Source organism: Mustela nigripes, chromosome 2 (genome assembly GCF_022355385.1).
Source record: "Mustela nigripes isolate SB6536 chromosome 2, MUSNIG.SB6536, whole genome shotgun sequence".
Taxonomy (NCBI): domain Eukaryota; kingdom Metazoa; phylum Chordata; class Mammalia; order Carnivora; family Mustelidae; genus Mustela; species Mustela nigripes.
This window is the reverse complement of record NC_081558.1, coordinates 46,480,132-46,503,016: the sequence shown is the minus strand read 5'-3', so window position 1 is coordinate 46,503,016 and position 22,885 is coordinate 46,480,132. Positions and strand designations below refer to the sequence as shown.

The 22,885-nt window shown below is 41.5% G+C and overlaps 1 protein-coding gene across 1 annotated transcript in view; it reads right to left on the bottom strand.

Annotated features, from left to right (window-relative positions):
• The window catches only part of ITPR1 (inositol 1,4,5-trisphosphate receptor type 1), a 327,611-nt gene extending 319,813 nt beyond the window's left edge, over nt 1-7,798 (bottom strand). Inside the window, exons 1-2 of the mRNA XM_059390201.1 lie at nt 7,559-7,798; nt 6,663-6,733 (exon numbers count right to left, since the gene is read on the bottom strand). The gene's annotated coding sequence lies outside the window, so the exon portion shown is untranslated. The remainder of the gene's footprint in view (nt 1-6,662; nt 6,734-7,558) is intronic.
• Nucleotides 7,799-22,885: the final 15,087 nt, after the last annotated feature.

The window sequence follows — 22,885 nt, the reverse complement described above, 5'->3', positions numbered from 1 at the left end:
GAGAAACATATAAAATACGCTTAAATCCACCAGTTCATAAAGATACTAACAAAAAAAAAATACCAGTTTGTCATCTTAGTATAAGGGTTTCTCACCAGTAGCATGGCTGTTACTAAGAAATGGACAGTTCCGTGTTGTGACAGGGCGAGGTGAGGTACTGTGGCTATTTATTAGCATCTCCAGCCTCTATCCACTGGATGCCAGGAGCGCTCTCGCCCTAGCTGTGACCACCGAAACTGTCCCCAGATACTGCCCAGTGTCACCTCCTTGAGAACCACTGTCATGTATCATGGTAGGGAATCAAGTGGATATTTTTGAAAACTGGTAAAATACAGAAAGAAATTTAAGTACAGATTCTTTGTTACATGAACTACATATGCCAGGGAATAAAAAACTTAGTGGAAGGAAATTTCTTTTTATAAAATAGTTCAGCTAAGGAATGAATAAAGAAAAATAGGAGTTTTACAAGTCCAAATGAACTAATGGATTAAGGAAATGAACATTCATGGCTGCGAATATCACAAGAAGACGTACCCACGCACATCACACACTCCCCTGAATAAAGTTCAAGAAAATAGTAGTGCACCCCCCCAAAAAAAACCCTGATTCTGATCAAGGTTCTACATTTAATAACCAGATATGATATATACAGAGAACAGAGGAACATGTTCAACTATACCACACAGATACAGTGAGCAAAATAGGAAAATAGATCACCCAGTTTCTTCAGTAACAACCACAAAATGCCTGGGGGAAAAAGAGGTGTAGAGGAAATATACAGATTAAAAGACACATCAACCATTTGTAATGTATTGACCTTATTTGGATCCTAATTCAAACAAACTGTTAAATATGCATATAAATTATTATTACATTATCTAGATGTATATATATTATATGGTATGCATGGGTGTGTATACATGCACTTACACATGTTGGAAGGAAGTGAGAACATAGAGTTAATTAAAAAATTTGTTTTTCCTTGAGGTAGATAAAAGTATCACAATTTTTTTAATCCCAGTACTAGAGATATATACTAAAAGACAGATGAACTGGTATGCCTGGTATTTGTTTCTGACTCACCCAACAGGAGGGAGAGAGTGTATCAGAATACAGGTGAACACAGCTTAGTCATGGATTGATAACCATGAAGGGTGGGTGATGAGTATAGAGGGATTTGTTCTACAAAGATCTCACTGTCACACATACTTCAAATTTTCTATAGTTAAGTTTTCCTTTTAAGGGCAAATAAACAGAAAAAAGTACCTGGCCCTACCTACTCCAGAGAATTAGGTTACCCTGAAGAAGAGACAAGAAATTCTGCATTGATGGAGAAAGACAACTATCATATGATCTCCTTGATATGAAGAAGTGGAGATGCAACGTGGGGGGTTTAGGGGGTAGGAAAAGAATAAATGAAACAAGATGGGATCGGGAGGGAGACAAACCATAAGAGACTCTTAATCTCACAAAACAAACTGAGGGTTGCCGGGGCGAAGGGGGTAGGGAGAGGGTGGTTGGGTTATGGACATTGGGGAGGATATGGGCTATGGTGAGTGCTGTGAAGTGTGTAAACCTGGAGATTCACAAACCTGTACCCCTGGGGCTAATAATACATTATATGTTTATTAAAAAATTTAAAAATTTAAAAATAAAATAACTGAAATGTAAAAAAAAAAAAATTCTGCATTGAAATGAATGATTACTAGACTTTATCCCTACAATAAGATAGCTAACTTTTGAAGAGTGCTTTAGCTTCCATTCGGTTTTCTTTAAAGAAAGAATATAAACTGAATGAGAAAACTTGGATTCTATGATGATGAAGAAAGATGCCATCCATGTGACCACTCAAAGGCAATCTCTTCAAATGTACAGGCACCTTCAGAAAAATGAAGGCATACGTATCTATTTATTAACAAGAACAGAGCTTCAGGATCGAGTACAATACAGCAAGGTACCAAACTTGAAGTACTGTATGAGTCCTTTTTTATGAAATTTAAACATACATGTAATTTGTATATATGTATACATGGGAGGAGTCTGGAACCCTCACCTTGGATGTGGAAGAGTCTGGAACCCTCACCTTGGATGTGGAGGAGTCTGGAACCCTTACCTTGGATGGTGGGACTGGGGGTGCCTAGTTTGGTTTTATTGTTTATCTTTCTTACTATTTTACTTTAATTGAATATGCTTATCTTATGCAATTAAGTAACAACACATATGTGCATTATAAATCTATACACACAAAGGGGTCCACTTCACTTATCAGGGAGAATCACTTATGTGGAACTTGGTATCCCCTCAGGGTTATGCTAGAAGCAGAGCATGAGTTCTCCTTGTGTAATTCCGTATAATGAGACCTGACAGACGGGTGTGGTAGCAAAGTACACAAAGTCTGTGTTGAAGAAGAACCACCAGGAATATCATTAGGCTCTTAAACTTCATTATCCAAACGAAAAAGAATATTCCCTTCCTACTAAAGTGGATTACAATCTGAGGTAAGACATTTAATTAACGAGACTGTCTAGAAATCTGGGTTTGAACCACCCGCCCCCCAGCTAAGTTTGAATCCAGTAGGCGATCCTGCCAGCCTCACCAGTCCCTTGAGAAAGGAGAAGGTAGCTCAGGGAGGCAGAGAACATTAAGGGTTCTGAGAAAGTTAAGAAATCCTCAGGGAAATCAATTAAGGCTTACCTGCAAAACCAGGCTCCTCTAACATCTGACCCTGACTCCCTCTCCCACCTGAACGCCTAGCACTCTCCCTCAGCTGCAACCAATCTGGCCTCCTGGCCTTTCCCTAACCTGTTGTACCTGCTCGCATCTCAGGGCCTCAGCACTTTCTGCTCCAGCCAAAGCTTTGGAACGTCCTTCTCAGCACAGCTAACCTCTCGCTCCCTTCAGCTCTCTGCTCAGATGCACTCTGTTCAAGAGCCCGTCCCTGATTCCTCTTATTCGAGATCCCTTCCTGAATACTTTTATCCCCTTTATGCAGTTTTGTTGTTACCATTTCTTTATTGTGGTAAAATACATGAACGCAAGATAAAATTTGCCATTTTAATCATTTGTAAGTGTAAGATTCGTGGGCATTAATTCATTCACAGAGCTGAGCAACCAACACTTCCATCCATTTCCAGATCTTTTTCATCCTCCCTAGGTGAAACTCTGTACCCATTAAACAAATTCCACATAGCCCCAGCCCCTGGTAAGCACCATTCTACTTGTCCTCTTTATGTATGGCTTATTTCACTTAGTATGTTTTCAACCTTCACCAATCTCGTAACATGTATAATGATATTATTCCTTTGTCAGGCTGAATAATATTCCATTATATGGACATACCATTTTTTGTTTATCCATTCATCTGTCAGTAAACACTTGGGTTGTTCCCACCTTTTGGTTACTGTAAACAGTGCTGCTATGAACATGAATGTACAAATACCAGTTGTGTCCCTGCTTTCAATTCTTTTGGTTATATACCCAGTGTAAAACTGCCGGATCATTTGGTAATCATTTGAGGAACTACCATACAAACTGTCTTCTGCAGTGACTACACCATCTTACACTCCCACCAACAGGACACAAGAGTTCCACTTTCTCCCGATCCTCATCAACATTTGTTATTTCCGGTTCCCCTTTCCTTGGCTTTCTTTTTCTCTGTAGCGCTTGCTACCTGGTACACAATAATATTTGCTTACTTATAATTCCTGCTTCCCCCCAACTAGGATTTAAGCCTCTTGGGAACAGGATTTTCATCGTTGTATGCCCAGCACTTAGAACATATCCCAACACATAGTAGGTCCTCAAGAAATTGTTGAATGAAGGAATAAATGCTTTAAAGTAACAACTTTAGTAGGTGTTAGACATTCATAAAGAGATTCATCACACCAAATGCCTTAAACTATGTCCAGCTGAGGGAAGACCCTAGCCATTGTTCAATAGGAAAAATAGCTCCACAGGTGACAGTTTTAGTGGCGTTTTCAGCTCATGCTCATTAGCAATAAACTCAGAATGAGACACTATAAAAAATTGGTCAGAATCATAAAAATTATGTCATTCATGTCACTGACTTCAAGACTTAACTGATTTCATCCAAAGAGCAGTGCAAAAGCTTAAAACAGCAAAAATAAACTAAAAAATTAAATGCATTTCCAGTTAATAAAAAGCCTACAAATGCCAACAGTAAACAAGATGGGACACTGGCCTTGTGTAGACTCCTTAATAAGATATATCCAAGGACAGCTTGATCTAGAAACCTAGCTTCAGATGTATTTTTATTTTTTGTTGTGGTTTTCTGTTGTTCATATTTGGTGTTTATTATTTCATTTTGGTTTGTTATTTAACAGCTGGTTGTCGAGAAATCAGTTTCCATGACATAATTATAAGTGAACTAAAAACACTGCAACTTTTTTTGTCTAGAAGTCAGTTAGTTGTATACCATTGGATTACAAGTTTCATTTCTACCTCTAATCCCCTGGTCTTCCCTACTTGAAAATATTTTGAGGACAAAGGCAAGAGATTTATCTTGTTGGGTTCATCTTTCCTTTCTTCTAAGCAACAATTCCATCTCTCATTCCTAAAGAAAGGATGCCAATTCCCTCCAAAAGGCAACCACTTTGTTTAAAAATGAATAATACTATTGTCAACCCCCAACAATTTCATGGGGCTCAAAGTGGAGGCCAGGGGTCATTCATTTAGAGCATGAAGAACATTCCCTGCCTGGTAAGAAGGAAATCTTGATAGTATATCCTGTTCTGATTTGAATTACTTAAAGAACAGACTGTACTTTTCACACACACACACACACACACACACACACACACACACGTGCATGCATGCACACACAAGGAAAAAAATGAAAGTGTTCTGCACAATTGGCCACAAACCAAACTTAAGAGTATTTGAAAAGAATGAAAAGATACCGATACTTCACAGTTTAGACTCACTGCAATTCAAATTATCAAATTATTCAGACTGAGAAATACCTGATTCTTTTAACCTGCTCAGATGCCTTGATGTAGATGATCGAGATGGATTTCAGTTATGAGATGAACCTAATGCTGAATTTAGACAATGTTCCTTGTGGTGTGGTTTGGTTTCGTTTACTTTCCTCATTCAGGCTTTCAGCATACAGCTTTCTAAAACAAAGTCAGTATAAACCTCTAATACCTCCTCAAATAGCCACACTCTTATCCCTACATCAATGGCTACATCGTTTCCTTCTTAAATCAAGGTAGATATTATTACTCATTCCTCACTGGTGGGACATAAGCAAGACTTATTTTGTTAACAGAAATAAGTTTACCATTCTAGCTTCTCCCTTCACCTTTACCCTCTAGCTTAAATGCATCTGTGGAACACAATAAGCCCCACAACTAGGAGTTCTACTTTGTTTGATTCCACTGCGCACCAGCTACTGGGCAAGTATTCCTACTCTCTACACCTCAGCTTCTTCACCTGTACCCAACTCACTGAGTTTCTGTGCTATATGGCTCTGGATCCCGCTCACAAGTACTTCACGTGTCAGTATTATTTTTAGCAACAAGCTGGAGAAGAGTCTATGGATCAGTTTCTCCCAGGCTGTAGCTTACTCAAAAGACGGGAACTTAACCCTTTCCTTGGCCTTCTGAGCACCCAAGTAGCCATGAAAATCAACTGAACTCCAAGAATGAACTACACCCCACACATCCAAAGGCTTCCCACTCCACCAGCACGCCTAAGGATCTTATCAACAGGAAACAAAAGCACTATACTACTATAATGAAGTGTCTGCCTTTTATTTTCTAATTTAAAAAGCCCAAAGATTGTAGCCCGGGGAACAGCTAAATATTTAGAACATTTAAGAAGTAGCTGAGACCCAGTTCTCCACCTATTACCCCATTGTCTACCCTGTTCCTGGCCATTTCGGAAGAAGAAAACTTGTGATGGTCAAATCTGCAGCAATGGGATGTATAGGCAGCTGTTAAAACCTCCCTTTCTTTAAAGTGCAGTCTGACCATTTGGGGCAGGTGACAGAAGCTGCTTATCTTTACAGATATGCTGCCCTCAACTCATATCCCACAATAAGCACCTAAACAAGAGGGGCTCATCAGATTCCTTGACTTTCAGGCAGCTTCAGGTCAAGGACTGGATGCTACTCTCTCATGCTTCAAGAACTAATTTCCCTTTTTAAAGTACTAATACTTCCAAATTGCCAGCAACCACTTTCATTTCTTACAATCCAGCCTACTCTGATTAAACACATGTTACAGCAAAAACAAAAACAAAAGTGACTACTTTTCAAAGACAGAGGCAGTTAATTTTTGCTTCCATATCTTGGCTGATGAAATGTACTTTATCCTTCAGAATTTAAATCATCAGCACGCTGCCAGGCATCAATGGGCATTTCTTTTATTGCTCCATTTAATGGCTTCTGCTCCCCCCACCCATAACCCTTCAGGTTGCTTTAAGTCTGAATCTTGGCCAAAAGTGCTAGGCAGGACTGCCCCCTGGATCTCAAATGCTCCCTAAAGCTCTTACAGAAGGCAGTGACAAATTTTGGACACCAAGCCCTGGAATTTGCTTTTCTTTTCTACTTCTAATCTCCATGGCTCTTTAGAGAGGACATAACATACACTTAAAACAGAAACTCATTATTGACTACAGCTCTCAGGCTTTACACTCACCTGACCTAGGTCAGGCACTCTGTTGCCAAAACCCTCCAGCTGTGCGAATCCTGCTCCTCCGTAGTCAGCTCCTAGGTATTCAGAAAGAAAAAAAAAAAAAAAAAAAGACTGAGGTTAAGACTACAGACAGACGGGCCCCTAACAGAAATGCTTCAAACTGCAAACTTCCACCTTCTTTAGCCTCCTTCCTGGAGAGACCCCCTCCCTCACCTCCCGGAACAAGACCGGAAGGCTGAAGGGATCAGCTGGACAAAGACTACAGGTAACTTTGCCTACTTATTTCCAGTTGTAACTGACAAGTGAGACTAGGCACGCAAAAACTTGGAACGTGCCGGGGGAGCTGGAACTAAGGGAAGTGTTTGGCAGATCCCAAAGCACTTGTTTCCAGGAGCCTAGGCCAAGTATCCGCAGCCCGCATCCTCATTGGGCGTGAGCTCTGTCCACACTTCATCCCTCACGGCTCCCCGGGTTTTCTTCCGTTTTTCAAAACCCTCCCCACTGCCCTCCCCCCCACATGCATTTTTCTCTCAACCAGGCAGCTCCAGGGACGGCTACTTTTAAAAGATTGTTTCCTTGAGCGGACTCACATATGACACCCCACATCTCCCCCCGCCCCCAAAAAAACCATTTCCTGCAGCTGCTGCAACAGTTTCCAACTTAGGGGAATGCCATTCCAGTCCAGAATGGGTAGCCCTCAAGGCCAATCACTGGAATCGATCATTTTTTTTTTTTTAGTCTCAAATGAACACCCCAAAATGCCGTCAGTTTAAAGAGCCCCCAAACGTACTCAAGTGCATGCAAATCCACCAAAAACTCCCAGCGAGCGGGGCAAAACTTCGGCGCCCGGGGAGGACAGTACCAACTCCCCGCGCCCTCTGCCCGGCCCCAGCCGCTACCTTGGTGCCCGGGAGCCACGCCGATTTGGGGGAGCAGGGCGAGGAGAGAGGTTAGCAGCCGCTGGGTAATCCCATGTCCGCGAAGAGGGAGCTCGTTCCGTTAGGATGGAAACGAACACCCACACCTCCTCTCTGCGTGCGCTTTCTCTCTCTCCACCCTCTGCCTCCTCCTCCTCCACCACCACCTCCTCCTCTCCTCCCACCCCAGCGAGCTTGAGGAAACGCTTCAGCAGCACATCCACATGGTTACTGCACTTTGAAGCGGCTCCTGGCGGCTTATATAGGCCGGGAAGCTCCCTGGGCAATGTAGTCCGAGTCCGAGGTCGTGGAGGCGCCTGGGGCTGCGGGGAAGGACTACGAGTCCCAGAATCCCCTGGGCTCCGGGCTGGGCTTTAAATAGAAGCGCGCGGGGACGGGGAGGGGCGTCCTGCGGGGCGTCCGGGCTGCGAATCCGGCTTCTCGCAGAGAGCTGGTAGGGCTTGCAGCCGGCGACCCAAAGCCACCCCTGGGGGGCGCCTCCAACCCTTGGGGACGCTCCTCCTCCGGCTACCCCCCCTTCCCTTGAATTCAGGTATCTCTGGGAGAGGGGGGCAGGGAGCAGCTCGGATTTCTGCTTTGGGAAGTTTTTCCAAGCTGTTACCCACCCTCCCCCTCAACCCTCCTCCCCTGCTCCTTAAGTCCTTGAGCCAAGAATTTCAGAAATCCAGGGCACAAAAACGCCAGTGTTTGCGGTCAAGGATTAAATGCGCGAGGTTGTCTGTCTTTAATCTGCTGCGCCCTGCTGGGGTTTGCACAGAAAACTAACTCGGAGCGACGGTCGACGCAGGCGGGGACACAGGCAAGTGGCTTCAGAGACCCGGAGCTGCTTGGGTCAGTCCTCGCCCAGCAGGAGGTAGAGAAACGCAAGCCTCTCCGATGCACAAATAAAGGAGCCGTGTTGTAACTTGAAGGCGCGGAGATTGGGAGGCACAAAATAAATAAAAACCGCGACCTAGGTCCTGACCCCGCCTCGAGCAGCCCCTCTGCTCCCCGGAGCTGTAAATGCTTAAGTAAATAAACCGCAAGCCAAAAAATTAGGGCTTCGGAGAGAGCTGCTCACACAATGATGCGCGTCCAGGCGGGGCGCCCTCCAGCAGCCTGGACAGCGGCGTCAGGGACCAGACGGGTTGCTGTCCATCCCACTGCTAAAAAGTGCCTAGGCTCTTTTTAATCCTTTAACCCTTTAACTCTTGTAACCCCTGGGTTACAGGCTGTTTGGTTTTTGGAAGAGGGACAAGGGCTAAGCTAGGAAGCAGAGTCGGTAGGCTGCTCTCCCTTCATCAGATGATAGACATTCATTCCATAAATGTTTCCTGAGTGTCTACTGGGTGCCAGGCACTGTGCCAGGCGCTGGGGTATAGTGGTGAGCCAAAACACTTCACAGCACCCAGACAGGCACTGCCTGCTGTGCTACATAGTAACTATAACAACAGTAATAATAATAATTTGAGAGACTGTTTTCATTGAATCCAGACCACATGCACTTTTCATGCATCATGCTATTGAGTTTTAACAACAATCGGCATATTTATTATCTCCATTTGATAGATGAAGGCCTAAGGACTCAGAGAAATCAGGTAATTTCCCAAGATGACACCGTGAATTAAGTAGTGCAGCCTGGATTCCAATTCCAGCCTACAAGTGTCCTAAGTCCTTGTCTTTGGGGAAATCCATCACCACTGCCTTAAATGGCCTCCTTCCCCATTTTAGGAGCAGACTCTGAGCCTTTGGGCAAGTGGTGTTCATCTCTTTGCCCCAGTTTTGCCATCTTAAAGGGAGGGAGTCATTAGAATTTGCCTACTTTGTATCAGGATTGCTTGATAGGGTTAACCATCTTGTGAAACTTCAGGAATAAATTAAGGGAGCCCCATAGATAATAATTACTATTGATATAATAATACTAAATTTAATAATAATAGCTGAGTACATGTCATGTGCCAGGCATTATTCTAAGCTCTTTATTTACATTTTCTCATCAAATCCCACTAACATTTTTTGATTTATGCAAAAAGTGAGGCAGAGAATTTAAGTAACATCTGCATATTCACAGTGATGGGCAGTCTGGCTCCTGAACTCTGGACATTAACTACTATCTCCCACAGCATCCCCAGTGAAAACATTTGCATTGTATTTATCTGCTCAGTCCAGGAACGGGCAGTGCTCTGAAGTAGACAAAATGTGTTCATTATATTCACTCCTGCCCCTCCTCTCTGTCAGCAATAGCCACTTGTTCCTAGGCACTAAAGCTTCATGCTTATTGCTTCAAGCTAGCACTCCCCATCATCAAGAGATACCCCCATCTTGGGGTGCTTGGGTGGCTCAGTGGTGAAGCATCTGCCTTCCGCTCAGGTCATGATCCCAGGGTCCTGGGATCACGCCCCACATCGGGTCCCTGCTCAGTGGGAAGCCTACTTCTCCTCTCCCACTCCCCCCTGCTTGTATTCCCTCTCTCTGTCTCTCTTTCTCTGTCAAATAAATAAATCTTTTAAAAAAGAAAAATAAAAGGAATACTCCCATCTTGTCACAACAAAAAGGTCCACACTGGGTCACCTGGGTGGCTCAATGGGTTAAGCCTGTGCCTCTGGCACAGGTCATGTTCCCAGGGTCCTAGGATCATCCTACATCAGGGCTCCTTGCCTACCACTCCCCCTCCTTATGCTCTCTCCCTCTCTCTGACAAATAAATAAAATTGCTTTAAGAATTTTTTTCATTTAGGGGCACCTGGGTGGCTCAGTGAGTTAAGCCTCTGCCTTCAACTCAGGTCATGATCTCAGGGTCCTGGGATGGAGCCGGCATCAGGTTCTCTGTTCAGCAGGGAGCCTGCTTCCTCCCCCTTCTCTCTCTCTGCCTGCTTTTCTGTCTACTTGTGATCTGTCTGTCAAATAAATAAATAAAATCTTAACAAAATAAAAAATAAAAAATAACTTTTTATTTAAAAAAAAAAGTCCACACCCTTCCCATCTGTCTGTCCCCTTTCTTCTTTTCCCCTACCAAAAAAAAAAAAAAAAAAAAAAAAAACTATTTGTTTCTAAAGGGTTTGGCTCTACTTTCTCAAACAAATTAAACAAATCAGTCATCAGTCATTACTATTACAACTGTTAAGTACTAAAGGGTAATTGTTTCATGTGCAGAAACAATGGAATTTTAATGTAGGTTTCCTGGGAAAACCTGGTCTTGTTTGAGAGTTAGAATTCAGTGATTTTCATGCTCATCATGCAATGGACACTTAGCCTTTAACTGCTTTAGCCAATCTTCCCTCCTAGACCGCAGGTTTCATGCTTGTATTGCTTCCTCCCCACCCAGCAGACCTTAGCTCTCTGCACATTTTAGTGGATATGTATCCCCCAAAAAAACTTTGTAAACAAAAGCATTGTAATATAATATATGCCAGGCATATGGCAGACTATTCAACAGTTTGCAACTGTCATTAGTTTCTGGAAGCTACTGGATCTCTAGAAAGTAGTTTTGCTAAATTTGCTATGATGCTGAGAAGCTCTTTACAGTGCTGTACGATTGATGACTGATGATGAAGTGTCTCATTATAAAGGCCACTGTTCAATTCATTCTCTATTACGAATAGAAAGAAGGGCACTTCTTTGTCTTAACTGTATTTTTTTCCTGGAAAAATTTTCTGGAACTTTGCTGCCAAATACAATAGCCACTAGCCATTTAGGCACTCAAGATATGGCTAGTTCTAACAGAAATGTGATATAGATATAAAATACAGGTCAAATTTCAAGGACTTAGTACCAAAAATTTTTTTATATTGATCACACACTGAAATGTTAACATTTTGGTTGTGTTGTGTTAAATAGATAATTAAAGCTAATTTGCCTGCTTTTTACATTTTTAATGTATTTTATATTATATGCTATTGGATAGTGCTGATTGAGAAAACCAAGAATCTAATTCTTAATATCCAATTCAAGATTACAACCAGCCCTGAAAATTGCCATTTATGACTTTGCCCTTGAAATGCCCATGCAGGGAAGTAGGAGGGCTTTGCAGAGTCAGGATAGAATCACAGACGGAGTGGAAGTCTGAAGATCATCCAAAACTAGCACACTAGCCTACCCCCAGGGAAACCCTACAAATAGAAACAGGTTTTCATCAGCAGTGTACAGCTAAAAACTGCAACGGAATGAATCTTCCTAGAAGCCCACCTTCAAATGCCACAGGAAAATACACAGGAGAAAGCAAAGATCAGAAACGAGTTTGACATTTAGCTGCACCCTTAACCTCCATGTAGCTGTGGCCATTCTCCTAACCTTGCAGAGAATCAGTTTTTTTGGTAGACTGAATGCTATAAACTTTGCCCTGCCAACCTCACTGGATCAAAGGTGTCCTTGGACATGAGAAGGCTTTGCAAGCTCACCCAAGATATGCCAAAGTGAGAGAACGTTATGGACAGGTTTGGAGAAAATGCTGATGTGTCACAACATAGTACTCAGCTCCGCACCAAACTTCGGATTATTGAGGTAGGGCTAGACCCAATTTTTCTCCCAGGCAAAAGAGTTTATTTGCCTGTAAGTGCTCCAATGTTCCTTGGATACTTACCAGCTTGTATTAAGTATCCTAAATCATTCTTAAATGGCAAGACAGAATGATTGACACTGAAGTCAGAGAATTCAATCTATTTTTTTAAGATTTTATTTATTTATATGAGAGAGAGAGAGAACATAAGCAGAGGGAGGGGGAGAGGGAGAAGGAGGAACAGACTCCCTATTGAGCATGGGGCCAACTTGATCTATTGGTCTATTGATCTATTGGCACCAATGCTTTACTTCCATGTGCCATCAAACATGAGAACTACTGGTAAGGAGAAAACACTGCTACTGTAGACAGTCCTCTAGTTAGTCCATCTTGGTCATTGTTAACTTTTTGTGGTGAAGGCATGGAGTCACAGTTTCTTTGAGAATTTCATAAAACTCATGGACATTTGCCCCAACAACACAGATGCTCATATTTTGAGCTCCAGTTCTTGGAATTTCTTGTACCAAACCCCACAAACCCATTCACAGATACCCTTGGCTGACAAGACTATTATTCAGCTCCATCTTTGTGTGATATTGTCTCTCTAACCAGATAAACTTTTTGCGGATAGGGACCAAGTCTTATATTTGTGTACCCTTTGTAGCATGTGGTTCAGCTCTGCATACAGAACAGTTGCACAGCATTTACTGGCTGAATTCATTAGTGGAACCACAAGAGTAGGGAGAAGAAATCACCCACAGACACATAACAGCCTTAGATGATAGGGAAAAGTGCAGCTGGTGTTTGGACATGAGCGGGAGTGAGACCAGTTTGGCATGGAACTAGGAGAACGAGATGTTTTTCCTGAGCCCTCTTTCTGAACATCCTGTGAAGCTGAAAGAGGACAGGTCCTGTATGTGTTGTCCCACGTCTGGAGTTTAGAAGAGACTGCCAGTCAGTAAACTTGCACATGGCGGGGGGAACATCGGCAAATTGTGGATGATTTAGGTCCTGGGAGGCAGCATGATAGCTACAGAAGAATGCAAAAGTTACAGTTACTACCACTATGTAACATATGGAAGGGACAGCTATTCCATCTCTGAGAATCTCTGCCAATCATGTAAGCAAATAAAAAGGACTATTACTTTCCTACACATTATCTCCCTGTGACATATGCAGAACCAGGAGTTTATTATCAGCTCAGACATTTTCCACATCTCCTGCTTCCCATCTGCGAGACTATCATCCTAAATTGCTCTGGTAGCCAAGCTAAGATCTGGGAACTTGAAGAAATCTGCAGAAAGGCCTTATTATCTTATCCTACAGTTTGAACTGAAAGGAAATCTGTTTATCAAAAGAAAAACAGAAAGCTCTTCTCCACAGAGGAATTCAGCTACTACATGTAGAAAGAAAATATAAAATTAGAAAAGTCACCATTTTGCAACTTCCAGTGTAATAATTTACTTAGATATCAGTAGATGCCGAACCTCCTAAGGGAAAGGTAATGGGGAAAAAGATATTTATACAGCCCTAAAAATTTACCCCACATCCTATCCACTAATTATGAGGTGGAAAATGGAACTTTACAATGAAGAAATATGGCAACCTCCCACATTAAGCAAGTGATCGAATTTACCATCAACAATACTGGGACAACCAGACATTATTTGGATCCTGGTATGATTGGATAAGAACTATACAACATCACATAGCAAAGCATTTTTGCCAACAATGCCTGAGAATACAGTGAGGTCCAGAAGACCATAGGGCTGAACTCCTCAAACAAATCGATGTCATGGGGGGGAAAAAAAGGCAAGAGGCTATCTAGATTTAAAAGACAAAACATTAAACTAAATGCAACATGTATGTGCCCCATGATTGGATCCTGGATTAAAAAAAAATAAAAAAATAGGGGAACTGGGTGACACTGTCAGTTAAGTGTCCAATGATTGGTTTCTGTCTCAGATCATGATCTTGGGTGATGAGATGGAGCCCCGAGTTGGGCTCAGTGCTCAGCATTGAAGTAGGCTTGATATTCTCTCTCCCTCTCCTTGCCGCCCCCACTTGTTTTCTCTCTCTCTCTCTTTCTCAAATAAATAAATAAATCTTAAAAAAAAAAAAAACAGAAAAAGAAAAAATAAACCTGTAGAAGACATTTCTCAGCAACTAGATGTTAGACTATAGAAGATTTGTGGAATTCTTAATTTTGAAGGTGTGATAATGATATTGTGATTATATAGGACAATGTCCTTGTCCTTGGGAGATGTACCCTAAAGTGTTTAGAAGTAGAATCTCATGATGTCTGAAACTCATTCTCAAAAAATACGTATCTCTTTTATCTGAAAGCAATTTATGATTCTGTATTTATACTTGTCTACATTATTCAAAAACCTAAAATCTTACACATTTATAGATATTTCTATTACCAATTTTGTGACCACTGAAGAGTTACACTGGAAAATTGTTTTGTGTCTTTAAAGTAGGAGTTAATGGCAATAAATTATTTTAAAATCTACATTTAATTTTTTAGATAAAATGCAAAACAAGGTAGTAGGTATGAGTAGTAACTCCAAGTTATGAGTAATTCCATTTGTTGCAATACATCCCTCTTGGGGTCTTCCTAGGTCAGCCAAAAAAGCAAAGGGGATTAAATATAAAAAGGGGGAAAGTGGAAAACTTGAATTTCTATAGGCTTCAATTTTGCTTATAAAACTATTTGATGACCAATAGGCCCAGGCACTAAATCAGGCACAAAGCATCTAGTTGCTCATCAGGTAGAACTCATAGCTTTTTCACTTCTTGTGCCAGATCAGTGTTTCCAGATTCAAGCTTGTTAACTGTTCCCTTTTGTTCCCCCTTAATTTTGTTCCCAGATTTGAAGTTATATTTCCCTTTATTTGTAGTTTTAGGGTATGGATAACCTGTGTCCTGAGTTCAACCCAGATGGTGTATATGAGGTCAATCCTTCATGAAACAGATCAGTTAGACAGAGTCAGTCCAGGGAGGTGGGAGCAGATGGATCCAGGGTGGAGTGGAGGGATCCCTACAGGAACATGTTGCTGGTTGCTGGAGTGCCTGATTGTCAGTACGGAGCTGGTATCTCACGGCTACCTATGGAGTACACTAGGTGCTATGCTAGGTATTGGGGGGGCTGGAAAAGACAGAGTAGAACAGATGGTGCTTTTGCTGTCTGCCTTTTCCTCAATCATGACCTTCCTTCCAAGGGAATTTCAAACACGATGTTTAAAGGGTCACACACAGGAAAATTGTCTGGTTTTTAATCATAGGTTTTTGGTCCTCTAGTTGTTAATTCTATTTCCCGTGTCATTTCTTCTTTCCAGGAATATTTTGCAGACCTAGCAGCTGTGACTAGGAAATCACCTAGATGCTGTCCAGTGCCTCTGGCCTTCCTTAATTACTTCCCCACCCCCAGGTACCTGTCCGTTCATGCCGCAATATTTTTGCATTAGAGGTATACATGGTCAGGATGGTCCTTGGTCACTGAAACACTTATAAATCGCACAGAGTACGGCAAGTGCTGTAGTGAAATAATGTCTCTTGAGTAGTTCCTCTACTCAGCTCTCCCTCAAACAAATCATTTTATTTATATTTATTAACTGTGCTACTTCTTAGGAGGAGAAGGAGGAGAAAGCAAAAAATGCACCACTCAGCATCTGAAATACCTAGAGAAACAGATGAAATCAGCAATCCTTCGAAGACAATGAGTCATTCTGGAAAGATTAGCATCCATCAGAACAAAAAACAAACATATAGCATTCCTATCATCAAAAATAAATAAGGATGTTTAAAAAAGAAAGACTATTATTTCCAAAAGAATCCCACTCATTGGGAAAACAAGCCCTTTATTTCTAAGTTTCTGAATATACTCTTTTGTACCTAAATGAAAACAACAACGACACTGTAATAAAGCTCAATGAAAATGTTTCTACATAGTAACAAGTGAATAGATCCAGTCTTTAAAAAAAAAAAATGATTCGAGTAAGAATTTACTAGTTATTACTAATTATTTTTAACTTGTGCAAATTGAATGATCATTTGACTGTCAGAAAAGACAAAGTGTTTAAATTTGTCTGGTTTTGGAAAAGTTCACTTGGTTTAGGAAGTGGGTGAAATGCTGCTATTTAAAAAAGCCTTTCTATTATGTCTGTTACCCTTGCTTTAAAAAAAAAAAAAGTGTACATTCTGACCCCAAATCAGTATCAGAAATTAGGTTCTGAGATTAAATTAGCCTTTATTTCTCTTGCACTTATTTTCAGAACCTTATCACAAAGGAAGAGGCATCAATATAAAAAAGAAAAGAGGGAAAAAAGACTTGTTATAATGCCAACCTATTTTGGAACAATGTGTTGAAGCAATAGAGTGGCACTTGAGGCAAGTCGACCCATACTCAAAGCAAAGGAAGAAGAAAAACACTTTCATGCATTTTGTGGCATGATTTTTAATCAGCAAGTACTTAAATTGTGACTAACCGCAGCCATTAAATTATGTCCTATTTTGTGTCACCATCTTATTCAAAATGCTTTTCAGTAGAAGCAAAAGGTCTAGAGAAAATGAGGAACCAATAGACTATGCCTTGAAAGCTTATTTTAGGGGAAAGGAAATAATGGATTCATATCTTTGCCCCATAGAGAAGAAGCCCATTCAGGAAGTATAGGAAACTTTTTGCTCATGGGATAGGACACCCTGCTAGAGACATGTGTTTGGCAAATTCTAGCATCTGTAAATGACATGATAGCAAAGAGAGTCGGCAGATTTGGGTAGAATCTAGAATGCATGTGAAGATTTCAGAATAATTTCCAATGCTATGTTCTTTGATTTTGTGAATTCCCCAGTTCCTCCCATAATGCCTGGTACATGCTGGATAACAATAGGTATTTATTATATAAACATGTGTAGTCAATATATTTCTTAGATATAGATTCTAAATGTGAATAGGATATTGGGTCTCCAAGTGATAATGGAGATCCCTAAAGTATTATAAACAAACTAGGTGGCTCTGGTTATTTAATTTTCATCTACATATTCTAAGAAAAGTACAACCATATGTAAATTTTTATTAAATCAAGCTAGGGGTCCTTGGTGGCTCAATTGGTTAAGCATCTGCCCTCTGTTCAGGTCATGATCCCAGGATCCTGGGATAGAGTTCAGTGTAGGTCTCCCTGCTCAGTGGGCAGTTTGCTTCTCTCTCTGCCCCTCTCCCCACTCTGGGCTTGTGGTCTCTTGCTCTTTCTCTCCTTCTCTGTCATTCCCTCTGCCACTCCCTCCCCACTTGTGCTCTTGCCTGTCTCTCTCTCTCCTTCAAAAAATAAAAAAGATTATATGTAGATATATCTTAAAATATACATTTTAATAATATATCTAATGTAAATATTTCTATACCCAGTGTAGAATATCTATACAATAGAATATTATTCAGCCAGAAAAACAAATGAAACACTGACAAATGCTATAACATGGATGACCCTTGAAAACAATCATGCTAAGTCACAAAAGTCTGTATATTATATCATTCCATTCATGTGAAATGCCCAGAATAGACAAAGCTACAGAGACAGAAAGTAAATCATTATTGGCCTAAGGCTGGCAGGGAGTGGGAGTGCGAGGAGGAGATGGGAGTGACTGCTAGGGGTAAGAGATTTCTTGTTGAGATGGTGGAACATTCCAAAATCAACTGTGATGATGATTGTACATCTCTGTGATTATGCAAAAAACCAAAAAACCCCAAGGAACTGTACACTTTAAATGGGTGAACTATATGTTAAATGAACTATTTCTCAACAAAGCTGTCATAAGAGAAAATTCAGAAATGGTTTTGGGGGCACTTGGGTGGCTCAGTCGGTTAAGCAGCTGACTTGATTTTGGCTCAGGTCGTGTTCTCGGGGTCTTGGGGTCAAGCCTCATGTCAGGCTCCGTCCATGCTCAGCAGGGGGTCTGCTGTCTGCTTGATTCTCTCTCTCCCTCTTCTTTTCCCTCCCTGCTGCCACAACAAGTAAAATATATGGGCATGGATCCTATGAGCTGTCACTCACTAATTAGTTAAGTTCCTTTTCTGAAAAGGGGCCAATATAGTATCTACCTCACCGAATTGTTGCTATAATGAGTAAATAAGATATTCCTGGTAAAAAGCCTTAACTCTAACAAGCACATAAGCAGTAGTTATTATTAATTATTAAAGGACATTGGCCCCATCCCCAGCTCCAGCTGCCCTGTTTCATTTAGGGTGCATCCCAGGCCCTGTGGCAGAATGTGAAAAGGCGGGCAGGGCCAGGCAAATTGCTGCTTTTTAGATTTAAATGGAGAAGCAGGGAGTTGAGAGTAAAGGACCTTTGTAGTTTTGCAAGTCACAGAGTTTGGGTGAGCTCTGAGCAAGGGATGAGGGAATCGGAACAACTGAGGGGGCAGAGGGGAGCAGAGAACACAAGCTCAGTGGGGTTGGGAATGACCAGTACCCAGAGCTCCCTGAATTCCTGATAATTTCCTTGTCTAACCCTGAGCCATTTGTAACCATGCAATATGCAGTCACCTCTGTGGGAGTCCATGCAACCAAGTGTTAAATAGCAGGGGTGCTGCGATCACATTGCAGAGATCTGAGACCCCCTTTCACATCCTGGCTTAACACTCACTAGCTCTGTGACTTTGAGCAAAGTCTTGGCTCCATCTTTCTGAGGATGGAGGATGTCCAACTGGTATCAGTTAGATCTTCCCTCACTGCACTGTTGAAGAAATGAAACAAAATCATGCACCTAAATGCTCAGCATGTAGTAGATACTCAATAAATGTGAGATTATTAGTTAATACCACAGTCTCTGTCTTTTTTAAGTTAATGTAACTTTACTCATTATAAGCAAAAGCATTTAATTAAGTAGGTAGTTATACAAAGTCACTTACAATGTGAAGTTCTTTAGTTGAAAGGTAAATTGTATGAAAGACCACTTGACAGTGAAAATTTTAGAAAAAGCCATCTACTCCAGCCCTTTGGCTGATGAAGGAAGAAGGGACATCTAAAGATCCAATAGTCCTTCCAGCTCACACAGCTAAACAGAAGATAAGCAGGGATGGGAAGACTTGCTCCTTGTGCACTGATGTTCAGATCATCGAGATTGAAACTATTTTTTTTTTAAAGATTTTATTTATTTGTCAGAGATAGAGAGTACACACGAGCAAGCTGAGTGGCAGGCAGAGGCAGAGAGAGAAGCAGGCTCCCGACCGAGCAAGGAGCCCGATGCAGAACTCGATCCCAGGACCCTGGGATCACGACCTGAGTCGAAGGCAGTGGCCTAACCAACTGAGCCACCCAGGCATCCCTGAAACCATTTTTTAAAAGATTTTTATTTTTTCATTTGAGAGAGAGAGAGAACAAGTGGAGGGGGAGAGGGAAAGGGAGAAGCAGACTCCCTGCTGAGCAGGGAACCCCTTGCAGGATGTGATCCCAGCACCTGGAGATCATGACCTGAGCCGAAGGTCAGGTCAACTGAACCTCAACTTACTACAACACCCAGGAGCCCTGAGACTGAAACTATTACATTGACTGAACTAGGAACTTTCCTATTGTTGTCTTCACCAACTCTTTATTATTAGTTTCTTAAATAGAAGATACAATTAAAATCTTAAAGCTACTGGGCGCCTGGGTGGCTCAGTGGGTTAAGCCCCTGCCTTCGGCTCAGGTCATGATCTCAGGGTCCTGGGATCGAGTCCCGCATCGGGCTCTCTGCTCGGCAGGGAGCCTGTTTCCTCCTCCTCTCTCTCTCTGCCTGCCTCTCTACCTACTTGTGATCTCTCTCCGTCAAATAAATAAATTAAAAAAATCTTTAAAAAAAAAAAAAAGTTTCAACCAGCATATCTCTTCATTTCTAAAAAAAAAAAAAAAAATCTTAAAGCTACTTACTTCTTTATTATATTAATTTTATTATGTAAATTATAATAAACTCCATCCGCTACTTATTATAGTTGGATTTTATTCCACTGTACTATTGGCTTATCCATCTATATGGCCAAGTTCCACCAGGAAAGAGACACTTTCCATGAAGAAATCATAAGAAAGTCATTGGTTCCCAGTGACCTAACCTGTTATTCTGTCGCTCTGTCCTGAAGAAAGAATTCCTCGTAGTGGAAGGACAATGAAGTCATTCTAGGGGCGGCTTTTTTTAAAACATGATGCTAATACCAGTTATCCTAGAACAGGGAGGGGAAAAAAAATAAAACCCTTACTTTTTTTGTCAGATTTCCCAGAGGCATGAGCATGGCACAGTTCCTTTTCCTTTTCTGAAATTATTATCAAATTAATTTGCTCCTGGCCCGGTTTACTTTTATTCATTTCTATACCCATTGCATCACACCCAGAGGACTTTCCGTTTTCTATTGTTAGACAAATTTTCTCAAAACGCTTTAAGACTTTCTGCTTCTTGTTCATTCTGCTTTGTGGGCGAAGCATTTTTAGACTCCTTTCTTCTGGAGTCCCCTTGGGTTACAAAGTTGAACAGTCATCCGTGGGTGGGAGACTTTGAGAAAGTTCTGACAGTTGTTGGAGGGCAGCTTGTGAAGTGACTTACATTGTCCGCCATTACCTTGTCTGTTGAATGTTTCTGGTGCCTTGTATGGTACATTTAATAACTTGGCATTAATCATCAATAACGGTCAACACAGTATAACGGAAACCATTTATTGTGGACTTACTATGTGCTAAGTGCTTTATGTAGATTGTTCTATTTAATTACAAGAGGTGGGTTTTATTAACTCTATTTGATAGGTGGAAGAAGGTTAAAAATTCCAAAATTTAAGTTGCCTAAGATCAATCAGCTTGTAAGCAGCAAGCACTGCTTGAGTCCTAAGCTCGTACTGGTTACGTCCATTGTTCTCATAATGCTGTCCTCAGACCAGCAGCACCAGCAGCACCTGGGAAATTGTTAGAAATGGGAATTCTCAAGCTGCATCCTAGATCTACTGAATCAGAAATTCATGAAGTGAGGGCCATCAGTCTTTGTTTTGACAAGCCCTCTGGGTGACTCTGATGACTGCTGAACTTACAGAATGAGCAACATCCTGCTATTCTTCATAGGCACATGGGCATCATACCTGGAATTAGGGAGCTGGGACGTCTGTTTGGGAAATGATTCCAGAAACTTTGGGCTGCCTGGCCAGGAATTGACTGTGGCTTCCTGGTTCTCAGATGGAGGGCGAAGATGTCTTAGGGTTCTAGAGGACCCCAAGATCACCAAGGGCTACAGTTGGCATTTCTCTGAGTCCCCCAAACAGCTGGCATCTAAGTTCAGATGGTCTACACCTAAGCCCTTAATAGTTTTCGTCATCCATATTCCCCTACCGCCAGCAAAATCACTCACTGAGAAGGGAGAGCAGTGGGAGGGAGAAGGTGAAACATAGCTTCCCTTCGTGTACACACACACATCCTGGTCCAGCTATGGCCCAACCAAAGCACTGTCTGACCCTCCAAAGGGTGTCCCTTGCAACTGCTGACCTTCTGCCTGGGAGTTTCAGCCTGTACCTCAAGAAAAAGTTCAAACCCAATATGCACTTGGGTTAGTTTCCTATTGCTGCCATAAAAAATGCTCACAAACTTTGTTACTTAAACAATGAAAATTTACTATCTTATAGTTCCACAGGTCTGAAGTCCAACATGGGCCTCACTGGACTAAAATCAAGGTGCATCAAAGGCTGCATTCCGGGGCGCCTGGGTGGCTCAGTGGGTTAAAGCCTCTGCCTTCGGCTTGGGTCATGATCCCACGATCCTGGGATAGAGCCCTGCATCAGGCTCTCTGCTCAGCAGGGAGCATGCTTCCTCCTCTCTCTTTGTCTGCCTCTCTGCCTACTTGTGATCTCTGTCGGTCAAATAAATAAATAAAATCTTAAAAAAAAAAAAAAAAGCTGCATTCCTTTGCAGGGGCTCAAGGGGAGAACCCATGTCCTTGCCTCTTCCATCTTCCAGAAGCAACTTGCATTCCTTGGCTTGTAACCCCTTTCTCCATGTTCCAGATCAAGAATGTTGCATCTCTCTGAGCATTCTTGCATAGCTACTTCTCCCTTTGACCACAGCTGGGGGTGGGGGGTGGGGGGTAGGGTGCCTTCTGCTCTCTCATGATAGTCCACAAAAATCTCTCCATCTCATGTACCTTAATGCAATCACATCTGCAAAATTCTTTTTGCCATGTAAGGTAACATATTTACAGGTTCTGAGATTAGGACTTAGACATTGTTGGAGGGTCGTTATTCTGCCTACTCATTATTTGTAAATTAGAGGAATATGTAAAACCGTATTTCCTTTGATTCCAAGACCATTTACTAGATATATACCCCTGTTTCAAAAAAAATTTTTTTTGAGGTAAAAGGAAGCATGGAAACATGATAGGTGTCCATAGTTTGTATCCATAGCTTCTATTATGTTTGGCAAGTTTTCCCAGGAAGAAGTTACTTCTGAGTGGCAGCCAAGCTTTAGGTCACAAAGCCCCAGGGAAACAATAATTACAAGGATGGGGACTTAATTCATCTGCTAAGCATTGGCTAAAGCCTGAGAGAGTAAAAGAGTAATGTTTATTTGTACCTTTCAAATATATGCAGGTGCTAAAATATTTGTGTGTGTGTATATACATACACACAAAATATACGAATACATACAGGTGTTGTGATTTCGTACGCAGTTTCCTTTGCTCATGTACTGCCTTCACAGTGGCATCTTGGCATTTCATTTTCTAAATAAGTGGATATGGAAAGTAAAACTGCTATTGAATGAGCATCTGAAATAAAAATACATACATATATATATATATATAATGTATGCATTTA